Below are 12541 nucleotides of genomic sequence, written 5' to 3'. Positions count from 1 at the left end.
CGGCTAATGGGGATCCTAATAAACTAAACTTTGGATGATGCTTCAGATGCAGCCTTGGCTTTCTTCAGTGGTTTCATGAACAGTGATTGCTCCCGTTGCAATCTGGCTTTCAACTAGTTAGAGATAGTTATAGGAGATAGAGTTAGCTATACATGAGTGGGATTTAGTTCATTCATAAATAAATAGATTTCTTTTTTTTTACATTTTGGATTTGTTTGGCAAGCTACTTATTGAGCGAGCTACCTGTTGGAGACTGCTGCGATAAACTATAATACTGTATATTGAAAAAATATACTTCGAAAATTCCACCAGAGTCCTCATGTCTGCTTTTTGTTGCTAACCCTACAGTTTAACCGTAACCCTAAAGACACAGTTAGATCTACTGCCTGACCCCCCCCCCCCCCCCCCCATAACATACCAGTACCTAAAAGGAGTAGTAGAGAAGAGATGGCTCAATCAGCTTGAGTTAAGTTCCAACACATAAACAAAAAAGATACTGTATGACTCAAAATGTGCTCTGCGGCTCTACCAAACATTGCACAGAACATTATAGGGTTTCACCTTGTGTCACTGTCCATGTGTGCTTTTTGCATGTTTTGTGAGTGGAGCGGGCAGGATCATACCAACATTGAAACTAATGTTTCAATGTTGTTTTTATGTGTATTTATGACCTTTGAACCCTAGATGTAGTAGTACCTAGTGTTTATGGTTAATGGGCTCACGGCTGGACAGCCATGCTTCTTCTGGACCTTGTCTCAAGGTGAAGGCTACTCCATATTGTCAGTAGGCTGCCAATCATGAGATAAGCTCTTGAGCGGTTTTCCTCCAGACACTACTCATTGATACTCATATCTAATCTTCTAGACAGACAATAGCCTATGGCTTCAATTTGGAAAGTTACTCCAGCAGGCAGCTCTTATTAATATATCCATAATTCGGTTGCTTTAATTGTGCTCTGTTGCTTCCATTCATTAAGGTTGGATTTTAACATTACCAAAGTAGCCGCCTCAGGTTCCTTTCCAGTGGCCTTCTACTCCCCTCACCCCCCTCGCTGTAGGACTAAATCACATCTATTTGAAGTGAGCTATGGCGTCGTTCTTCATGACACAAGTGTTGGGCGATAAGTTGAAGAATATGACCGGTGGAGGCGGTGAAGATATCGGGAAGGCCGCAGCAGATGCAAAGGCACCGGAGTCCAATATGTCCAGGGAGGAGTTTGAGGAGCACCAGAGGCAGATGGTGGAGGAGAAGTGAGTAAGCAGAGACATGCTCGTATTAACAAGACTGAACACTGATTACAATCCTAACAAAGAATATGTTCTTAGTGTGAATGGCAAACTCAGTGTGTGCTTATGAGCATATATAGACACCTATGCTCTATGAAATAACTAAATATTTTAGTGCATGTTACAGGAAGTAATTTATATTGTGCTATTTTAAAATGGTACAACATACTAATAAAGAAAGAAAAAAAACATTGCATGGATGCATAACTGGGACGTATCCTCAGTGATGTACCCTGGGGTCATAGGATGTTTCGGGTCTCGCAACATCATACACCCTCGCCCAGGTGACCCAGCCGGGGCTGGCCAAGCCCCAACTTACGTCCCAGTAGCTACCCACGGTCAGCCCTATAGGGAGGGTCGAAGGTGGTCATGCGGTCAGGGCCACTCAATCCGCTGCTCCGGAACTACTCTGCCGGGACCGGGGGAGGGAGAGGGCTCTGGTACGTAGAGGGACCGGGCTCTGTGGGTTGCCACCCTGCCGGGTTCCTCCCTCGTCTCACCAGGTCTACGACCTGTGCGCTGCACCAGACTCCCCCGCTCCAAACATCTCATTCCGAGGTGATGGTATCTTAGTGGACACCATGCAGTACCAGTACTTGGTGGCACTGTAGTCTCCACTTGCGGCTTGAATGGCCCTCCGAAAAGGCCTCTCGTGGGTTTTTGGGCTTCTTCCTCACGGAAGACGCAGGCTGGGGAGCTAACCCATACTGCTACCCGGGTGCCGTCCCTGTTCCGGCTGTCAACTGACTCTCCAGTAGTCACCAGTCTTTCCTGGTTGTCACGTAGTCTATTCCTATGAGTCACTGGCTAGGCCAGGCTTAACTAATAAAGAAAGAAAAAAAACATTGCATGGATGCATAACTGGGACGTATCCTCAGTGATGTACCCTGGGGTCATAGGATGTTTCGGGTCTCGCAACATCATACACCCTCGCCCAGGTGACCCAGCCGGGGCTGGCCAAGCCCCAACTTACGTCCCAGTAGCTACCCACGGTCAGCCCTATAGGGAGGGTCGAAGGTGGTCATGCGGTCAGGGCCACTCAATGCGCTGCTCCGGAACTACTCTGCCGGGACCGGGGGAGGGAGAGGGCTCTGGTACGTAGAGGGACCGGGCTCTGTGGGTTACATAATATAATACAGTAGATAGATGATAGCATTGTGTACCAATTTTTTGTAGACACAAGTGAACAAAATGATAGAGAGAATATCCATTGCTGAACGCTTGGACATAGTGACTAGCTCGAAATGTACAACAAATGAGGATTATGGAGTGTGATTAGCGTAACTGACAGTACGATTCCTCTTTATGTCTCACACAGCCATAAAGCAAGTAAAACATACTAGTAGTGATTAGTGAATAAGAATAGCTATAACTGCACTATAAAAATGTTAATCCAAAAAACTCAAATGATTCCATTCAGGCCACTATTTTACATTCTTTATACAGTATATACTTTGAGTCATGTCAGGCTGAAATAATGACATGTCATGGTACACTGTACACGCCACAAGGAATATTAGTTTTTCTGACAATCTAAAAGCCTATTGTCTTGACTTACAGTATCCAGTTCAACAGTATCACTTTTGGCAGCAAGCTGACACTCCTTGGCTGACACTTTTTTGTATTTTATTTGTAAGTGATCATGCGCAATATTAAACATAATGTTAGTATTTGATGCATTGTACTAGAGTTAGCCTAAGGCTAATTTCCATCTGCAGTCCCCTGACAACAGGTCACAATTTTAAACCCCTACAATCCTTATATAAACAAACCTTAAAGATTCTGGATAAAAGGCCATTTCGGTATCATCACTGTAGAATATTAGATAAACATCATCTTCTGAGCTTTGATCATTTTAGACTTTTCTCAAATCTGTGTCTGTCTAGTACAATTTTGATGGTTTTGGCTCCTCCCTCTTTACGTGAATTTGTTCACTTTCATTCAGAAAAATCTGTAAAATCTACAAGAACAACTTCCATAATAGCATCGAGCACTTGAACAGGGCAGTCACTTGCGTTGTTTGAGGAGCTAGTGCAACGGTGGCGCTGCGCACGCGGCGACCCGGCTGAGGGCAGTAGATGGTCCTTTGGAATCTGTACATAATGCAACAAATGTTTATGTATTGTATAATATTGAAGTGCGCCTTTATTACTTTAAAACTAGTAATAATGTATCTCAATTCTGAAGTGTGCCGTTATTACTAATCTCAAACTAGTAATGATGTTGTAATTATCCACTACTGTCTGATGTGAACCAAAGTGCCCTTCTGGGACATGTATTAAACTGATTGATTGATTGATTGATTGATTGATTGATTGATTGATTGATTGATTGATTGATTGATAAGAGATTGTACTGTACCATCTCGCTGCATCATCTTTCTCTGTGAAAGCCACTTCTCAGTGGAACGCCCTACCTACCTACCAGGTGACATAGATTAGCTCTATGAATCTTATATATTAAATCTTATATCAAATTGAGTAAGTGGGTTCTGTCTGTCTGTTTCCATTTCTGTCCCACTGATGATGTGACAATGTCTATGACATCATTATTGACTAAAATCATTTGATGACATCACTGATCATGTCATATGCATTGTGACATCATCAGTGGCAGGTTCCCAGGACAGATTCCCGACTGGAACGCTGTCGGCACTGGGGGTATGTCTCCCCATGCCTTCAGTGCCTAGTGCCCAGGTGCGCTCCTGGCCTAAAACATGGAGGACGAGCTAGGATGGGAGGGCAAATTCTACGGCGCCTCCAAAGTCTGTGTGTATAGGTGTGTGTGTGTGTGTGTGTGTGTGTGTGTGTGTGTGTGTGTGTGTGTGTGTGTGTGTGTGTGTGTGTGTGTGTGTGTGTGTGTGTGTGTGTGTGTGTGTGTGTGTGTGTGTGTGTGTGTGTACTGGCTGCCGTGCACGTGTGTGCATGCATGGAGTCTATGATAAAATAAAGATGGGGTTTGTCCGTCCGGTTTAATGTTAAATATGCAGAAACTTCAAAATCATGACATTGGAACAAGTGCAACAAATTACTCATTCACAAGAATAGAAATGGATAGAAACAATGGATAACCCCTTTGTATCAAACCTCTCCAGATGCCTGAAATTGCTACAAAGGACAATATGATCAGAATGTTTAGACACTCAGCAAATGTGTCTGATCATCAATTTATTCACTGCGACCAGCAGCTCTAGAACTCACTCTGTCGGTTGGTCAGTTGGTCGGTTGGTTGGTCAGTTGGTCAGTTGGTTGGTTGGTTGGTTGGTCGGTCCACAAAAAGTTCAGCACCCTTTGCGGGCCCAGTTTTCACCCTAGGAGGCTGAAATTTGGCATTTGTGTGTGTGTGTGTGTGTGTGTGTGTGTGTGTGTGTGTGTGTGTGTGTGTGTGTGTGTGTGTGTGTGTGCATGTGCATGTGTGAAAGTGTGTGTTTGTGTCCATGCCAAGTGGCTAAAAGGGGGTGGTTGTGGGGGGCACATTTTGAAATGCAGGGTGGCAGAGTAGGGTGGGCTACCCCATACCATCCTGCATTTCAGAAATTCACATATGTGGCCACAGCTATTGTGAATCCGCCCTTGTTATTCTGCGATTGATAAATTGCCTAACATGATCAGAATGTTCCTTATGCACCCATTATGTGCAATTATTATTATTATTATTATTATTATTATTGAACCCAGGTCTGATGCAGGGTATGCACTTCTGTGTAATCACATTGCTTTATTGATATCAATCTAGGTAAAAGCTATGTCTCAGTGCCTGCGTATGTGCCACTCACTCTCCAACTGCTTATACTGACACCATTTAGATAGCAGCAGGTGATTTCAGTTTCAGTGTGTGTGTGTGGATGCACGTGTGTGTGTGTGTGTGTGTGTGTGTGTGTGTGTGTGTGTGTGTGTGTGTGTGTGTGTGTGTGTGTGTGTGTGTGTGTGTGTGTGTGTGTGTGTGTGTGTGTGTGAGAAAGTGTGTTGAGCTGAGCTTTCCTGCTTGTGTGGCTGCGTGTGACGTGTGTGTGTGACATCAGAGGAAGGAAACATGGCTTAGAAGCTGGATTCAGGTGGGGCTTTATTTCCCCCGGGGCTCAAATTAGCCTGAGAAGGAGATTAGGTGCTGTGTATAATAACTCTGTTTCAGGAAGCCACTGTTAAACACGTCTCTTAGCCAGCGTGCTTTAAAAGAATAATTATTTAATCACCCTATAATCTCAGCTAACTCTAATGTGTTGGGTATTTCCATTGAAGTAAATAAGCAAATTTGAGCTCAGTTAAGATGTCACTGTCCATGTGGAAGTGTTCCAGATCTTTTTTTTTCTTTTTCTAATCTTGTTCAGTGAATGAAGTTAACCCGGTCGGAAAACACATCTACAGAATCTCAGTCAAATGAAATGAAAGCTACAATTAAAATAGGAATGACTGAGGAGGTACTAATTATTTTTAGGTGATCTGATACATTGTGGTCTCAGTGAACACAAAACTCAAAACAACATAAAACAGCATAAAATAAAATAATAATAAAAAAAAATATATTTTCAGAGTCTAATTAGTTAATTTCAAGCTACATGGTTTTATTGTGAGTTTTCAATCAACTGAATGGTCAGTAAGCTTCAGGAATAGAAATATAACATTCATAGGGAACATTTAGTGAGTATTCTTGACCATACAGCAGTATATACTGTATGCAAATTCATAAGCATCTGTACACATAAATATTCATTAAACTTGCTTTGTGATTCGAGGAGGTGAGTAGACTGTTGAAACAGCAGCGCAAAATCATTTTAGAAAAAGTATATCTTGAACATTTAATTTGAACTTGTTTCAAGTTGCATTCTTACTTGTACCAATTGTTTTCAAATCTAGCAAGATTTCATCAGGTTGTTGTTTTATATAGTGAAAAAAGTGAACAGCGAGCACACAAAATTATATTATACAAAAATGTATAAATAACTTTGGTGCAAGGCACATATAATATCAAGTCACAGCAGAAAAAGCCAGCACACAAAAAAGTCCTTTCAAAGGTTTAGTACCTGTAGTCTGGGTAGGGCAGCAGCACAGCAACAAACAGTTTTCGCGCGTAGGCCTTCTTCAGTGTTGTGAAGAAGGCCTACGCGCCTATTGTCTGCCGAAACTCAGCAGACAGCCAATCAATTCATGTACATTCAATGTAAACTCTTATTTAACTCTGACTGTAAATTCATGTAAATCCACTGCCTATTTAACGTCTATTTAACTCGGTCTGTAAATGTCATGTAAATCCAACGTAAATTCATATTTATCATCCACAGAACACTTCACCACTCATGTACATATTGTATATATTGACTTGATTTGATTTGATTGCACTTGCAACTTTGCGATTGTCTTTAGTTATCTTCCTACTTCTTATCTCTAGACACTAAGACAAATTCCTCGTATGTAACTTGCATATACTGTGGCAATAAAAGTGATTCTGATTCTGATTCAAGTAACCAAGGCTGTGGGCCAAGCTGTACTGTAGCTAATCTTATTAAAAGGGGTTCAGAGCCTGAACAGTCCACCCTTAAATAGACATGGGTCAAGCTCAGTGTCGATATGGAGATCCCCCTGGCCTATAGTATTGGTGGTAGCAGTTACTTTACAGACAAGTAAAATGTATTTTTTTTGCAACATGTATACAGATGTTTCTGATTTTGTTCACCAACTTTGCTGCGGTCCTGCTGCACTGCCATGGCAGCAGTGGGGTGGGGTGGGGGCTTTGTAAAGAACAAAGAAAACATAACAAAAGCCCCCACACAAGGTACTGCAGCAGTACCTTGGAAACCCAGCAGTAAAGTGACCAAACTAAATGAGGAACAACTGTAGGAGTCATTGGACGTTGGAGTTGGCAATGTGTTGCTACTACAAAAAAAAATCATTGTGAGTGTGTCGTCTGCGGCCGGGTCGGTCCTCACCTGGAGGGCTGTAGGCGTCCATGAAGGTCTGGACCACCAGGGAGCAGCGCTTGGAAGGCATGGGGACCGCCGGCATCTTCCTCTCTTTGTGCTTGGCCAGAGCCGCCTGCACTGCCTCTGTGTGCACGTCTGTGCTATTCCCCCCCAGCGAATCAGTTATAAACACTGCAGAAATGTTAGCAAAGTACAAGCAGAAAAAGTTAAATAAGGCTGATATCTGAATGTACAAACAGGGAGTGTAGCATTTATTATTGTCTGTATTTATCACTTCTGGCAGCAGAGGCCGCTGTTGCTGCTGCTCAGTAGAGTCCTACATGTTAGGGTTTTAATGCCCACCAGCTTGTTCTATGATCTTACATATAAATGAGCAAACCTATGTACTGTATGTATCTCTGTATCTCTGCATCATTTTCCTGGACACTGTCAGCCTGACAGCATTCATATTTGGCACAGGTACCGGCAGGGGTCCCAATCAGATGGTGACAGGGCCAGATTTTTGAATTAGGTCATTAAGTTAAGTTAAGTTAAGTTGTCCTTTATTGTCGGGAAATTCATCTTCTGCATTCTTTTCCCTGAATTTCCCCCATTTTCATTGTACTTGGCCAATTTTCCCCCTTGCTGCTCCAGTCACTGCTCCACCCTCTGCCGATCTGGGGAGAGCCGAGACTAGCCGCTTCTTTTCACCTGACGTGGACATTTTTGTCCGGCAGGACATAGCATGGGAGGATCACGCTATTCCCACCAGTTCCCTTCCGTCCTGACCAGCGGCCCCATCCGACCAGAGGAGGCGCTAGCGCAGCAACCAAGACACTTATCCCCAATCCTCACTGACAGGTGTATTAACCCTAACATAGATGTCTTTGATGGTGGGAGGAAACCGGAGCACCCGGAAGAAACCCACACAAACACGGGGGGAGAGCATGCAAACTCCACAGGAAGGACCTGGGATGGACCGGGGTTTGAACTGAGCCACCGTGCCGTCCAGAACTTCAGTTAGAGCCGACTAAATGGCAAAAATGGTTAATTAGTAACACTGGTCAGCACCATGAAGAGCTCCATTCGTTAGCGCCTGATGGAGCACACCTGAGCGGAGGTGGAATCAGCCAGGGAAGTGGGCTATGAAAGCCCAAATCCAGCTGATTAGTTTAATAAGATAATGTTTGATTGAATGGGTATGATCTTATTGACTTGGATCAGCCCTTTTTGGTGTGAAATGTTTTCCCTAGCTAACAACGTTACTGTAATGTGATAATACTGCTGATGATAAGACACTGACCCTCCTGGAAAGCTTTACTCAAAGCCACCTGCTACCTTCTCTAGCCTTTAACCTCTTAATGCATTGTCCTTCTGTTGAGGTCCAGTTGTTGGGGGCGGGGCTTACTGGGAAGAGGCGGAGTGAGAGCAGATTAAGTGAGATGCGGGACAAATGCAAACCTGCCAATTCATACAGTAAATGGATTCATACTGAAACACCTCACCTTTAGTATATATTCTAATCAGTTGCCATGAGCAACGTTTTGAAATGTCACTTCCTAAAATTTAATTGATTGCTGGCTGTAACCGGACTGTTCATAAAATACAGAAAATACAAAACAAGATTTAATGATGTCTTGGACTATTTTCAATAATGAAGACTACTTAACAGCCAACGCCCAGTTCTTGTCATATCACAGTGCACGCCCCCTTTCTTTGAGGTTGTATAACCCATTCATTGTTAGGCTCGCCCCCTTTCTCTGATGCTGTCTCCTCACCCATTCAGTTTACCACATGTGGCAATAACCAATCAGCCCAAGGTATTCCTCTCCAGCTGATCCCAATCACCTAATCAGCGTAGTATATCAGAGTCCATGATGTTTTACTCTGTTTGCTATGTGCTGTGTATGTGCCATGTGTCATTCTCAGTTGCTGATCATCATCGCTGAAGCAGTTGTTTTCACCCCACCTCCTCCCCTGACCACCACCATCGTCATGACTCCTGATTGAAGAATTCCCTATGAGGGATTTCCTATCCTATTCTTGACTGACGACACCCTCTCATCATCTCAGGAGAGCGTCATCATATCATGGAGTCATACGCCAAAATTAATTTGTTGTATCATTAAAGCTTGTTATACTTTATACTAGTCTCTCATTATTGAAACAGTATTATATAGCCTGCAACAGCTATTTTTGTTTGTTTCTTTGTTTTTGTTTCTGCGATTCATAGTAGGCTATTCCCATGATTTCACATGCATTTCCTACCAATACGCCACTTTACAATAAACACAGCTCTTTGGCTGTGTTTTTCATTTAATTGTAATCACCTGTTCATTTATTAGAATCAACTGTTATTTTCCAACCAAAATGGCCGTGTGGCGACAGAATACTATGAACTGACTGTCATATGATGTGCCCTCTGCAGGATTGAACGTGATAAGGAGTATGCCAGGAAGAAGGCAGACAGGGCCAATCTGAGGTGCAATCTGAGGGATAAATACCGACTTCCAGAGGTAAGGAGCCATGTGAATGTCAGGCACTTCACAATCGCAAATTTCACCTATTACATGTATTTGCTTGTTAAAATGAAGGCAAATACATGTATTTGCTTGTTAAAATGAGGACACTTAAAGCGATTGAATGAAAGCTTTTGTAGTGGTCTCAACAGCCACTCCATAGATCTACAAACAGTCCAGCTCTGCATTGCTAATTACTTAGCCTTGTCACAGTTGCTAAATAAAGTTGTCTACAACGTTAAGTCCAATTAGGGTGAATCGCACTTCTTCTTTAAGGAGATAAATCTTGAAGGCTGGCTCCCCCTGACTGATCAGCATACAAATAAGACTGCATAGACTTTTTGATAGAGTAGAACTGAATGTTTTAAGTACAAAACATTTAGTAGTACCCCTTTTCAAATCGAACCTAACCATATCAAATTGCATTTATCTCCAGTACAGTACAGCCACATCTTAAAAACTTAGCATTGTTGTGCTTCCTTGTGACTCACCTGGTAGCACGCGTACCATGGAGGCTCAGTCCTTCGCCCGGCCGACACGGGTTCGAATCTGACCCGGGGTCCTTTGCCACATGTCATGCCCTCTCTCTCGCCACCTTTCCTGTCTGCCTACTGTCCTGTCTAAATGAATAAAAAGGCAAAAATGCAAAAAAACTAGAGCCCGACCGAGGCCGATATTGGCGATTATCGATATATCGGTATCGGTAAAAAAAAAAAAAAAAATCAGCCGATATATATTTTTTTTTTATATATATATATATATAAGTTATAGACAGCATGGACAGCATGTTGTGTATATTTGATATTTTTTCTTAACTATTTGTTCTATTGTGTTTTTGTATTTCTAGTTATTTATAATTATTAAATTCCCAGTTAAGTTTACTGTTTCATTGCATTGAGTTTATTAATAAGCTGTAAAATATCCTGCCTACATCACATATTTCAATTCATGTCAACTCAATCATATCTTTGTCAAGTGTTTGATATTTGAGGGTTGCTGATGTGGTGCCTCCTCTGGTCGTTAAGGGCACCTGTTCGGAGGGAGGGGAACTCGTTGGAATATCGTGATCCTCCCACGTGCTATGTCCTACCGGTGAAGCTTCCCCTGTCAGGTGAAAAGAAGCGGCTGGCTAACTGCCCATGTGGAAGCATGGAGCCAGTTTTCGGCTCTCCCCAGATCGGCAGAGGGTGGAGCAGCAACCAGGATAAATAAATAAAAAATTAGCACTAATGGGGGATTAGCACTAATGGGGGATAAACATTTGATGATAAAAACAAAAATAAAATAAAATAAAAATATCGGCCGATATTATCGGTATTGGTAATTTTTTATTCCCTAAAATCGGTATCGGTATCGGTTTCAAAAATCCCATATCGGTCGGGCTCTAAAAAAAACAAACAAAAAAACATTAAAGCATTGTTGGATTCTCTAGAAACTGAGGTACAGTATGACCACAATTCCGAATGTAATACTATTGTATTATTTATTTGTCATTTCTTGTCACAGAGTGCTCAAGACGAGGCAACAGTTGATATGGCTGGAGACGACATTGACCTGCCGGAGGGCCTCGCCAAGATGGTGGTGGAAGACGCGGAAGAGGAGGAGGCCAACGAGTCCTTTTTCGTCAATCTCCAGAACATGGATGTGGACGCCATGAAAACCAAACTTCAGAACATGGATGTGGATGCGATGAAAACCAAACTTCAGAACATGGATGTGGATGCGATGAAAACCAAAGCCCAGACCAAAATGACAGAGGTGAAGCAGGTTGCCGAGGAGAAGTGTACCATCATGTGAACACGCCCAACTGTCCGATTTGATGATATGAACTGTTTGAATTCAATCTGCTGAAATTATTCTTGCCAGGCGCGACATGTGGCTGGTATCATTGTTTTCACCTTGTGAGTCTGTGTGTGTGTCATCATGGCAAAATGTTGTCCGAGACCCCTATAGTGGAACTACCACAGAAGTGGGTTTGAGCAATTTGCCAGGTGTTCATATGTCTGTCTGTCTGTCTGTCTGTCTGTCTGTCTGTGGACAGATTTTATCAATGCGATAGTGTCACAACCGTGCAAGATGCAGGCACGAAACGTTACAGCTGTGTAGTTGAGATCACGAAGGCCGAGTTTGAAAATGGATGTGGTCCGAGGAAGGGGAAGTGGAAGGAAGCAAGGAAGGCCATTGGCCCCTCCCTTTTTACATCAATGGCCCACATTCATTTTAAGTCGTGTGTGTCGCAGCTGGTGTGATCCCATCGCAAGATGGTCTATCTCTAGTTCATTAACTGCTAATTATTTATTATTATTATTATTATTATTATTATTATTATTATTATTATTATATATTTTTTATTATTATATAAATTATAAATATATATACCGGTATATATATATATATATATGATTTCCCCCCCCATTTTCTCCCCAATTGTAATTAACTGCTAATGATTTGAATCCAGCAAGATCCACCTTTGTTCTTATTCAGGTATTTGTTATAATACCGTAAATCAGGATATGGTTTCCCTACCTGACATCTCTCTTAGGAGTAAAGGTCCTTGCACACCGGGGGCGTTTTTTTCCGTGCGATTAATTCACACGTCAATAATATTTTTCAAGCCTATCAGTCAATGCAACCGTGCATACCAACAGCAAAGTTTCGCTGAGTGTTATTGTGGCGTTTATTTTTTCGGACCAAGGTCGATTTTTCAGAAATTAACTTCTGATGTGTACACATTTGTTGCTGTGATTGACAGGTGGGTCAAAATTCGCATCACAATTTTGTGCTGCATATTCACATCGCTCTTGGTGTGTAACAGCCTTTAGGCTACTTAGGCCTACCAA

At 42.4% G+C, this 12541-nt stretch overlaps 1 pseudogene across 1 annotated transcript; it reads left to right on the top strand.

Annotated features, from left to right (window-relative positions):
• The first annotated feature begins 1086 nt into the window (after positions 1-1086).
• Positions 1087-12541, top strand: LOC310796851 (complexin-4 pseudogene; annotated as a pseudogene). Its single transcript, XR_014553973.1, has 3 exons — positions 1087-1250; positions 9611-9698; positions 11208-12541. The product of XR_014553973.1 is annotated as a complexin-4 pseudogene (transcript).

This window comes from Poromitra crassiceps (genome assembly GCF_964638095.1).
Source record: "Poromitra crassiceps genome assembly, chromosome: 23".
NCBI classification, from domain to species: domain Eukaryota; kingdom Metazoa; phylum Chordata; class Actinopteri; order Beryciformes; family Melamphaidae; genus Poromitra; species Poromitra crassiceps.
The sequence above is the reverse complement of the archived record's forward strand: the minus strand, read 5'-3'. Positions and strand labels throughout refer to the sequence as shown.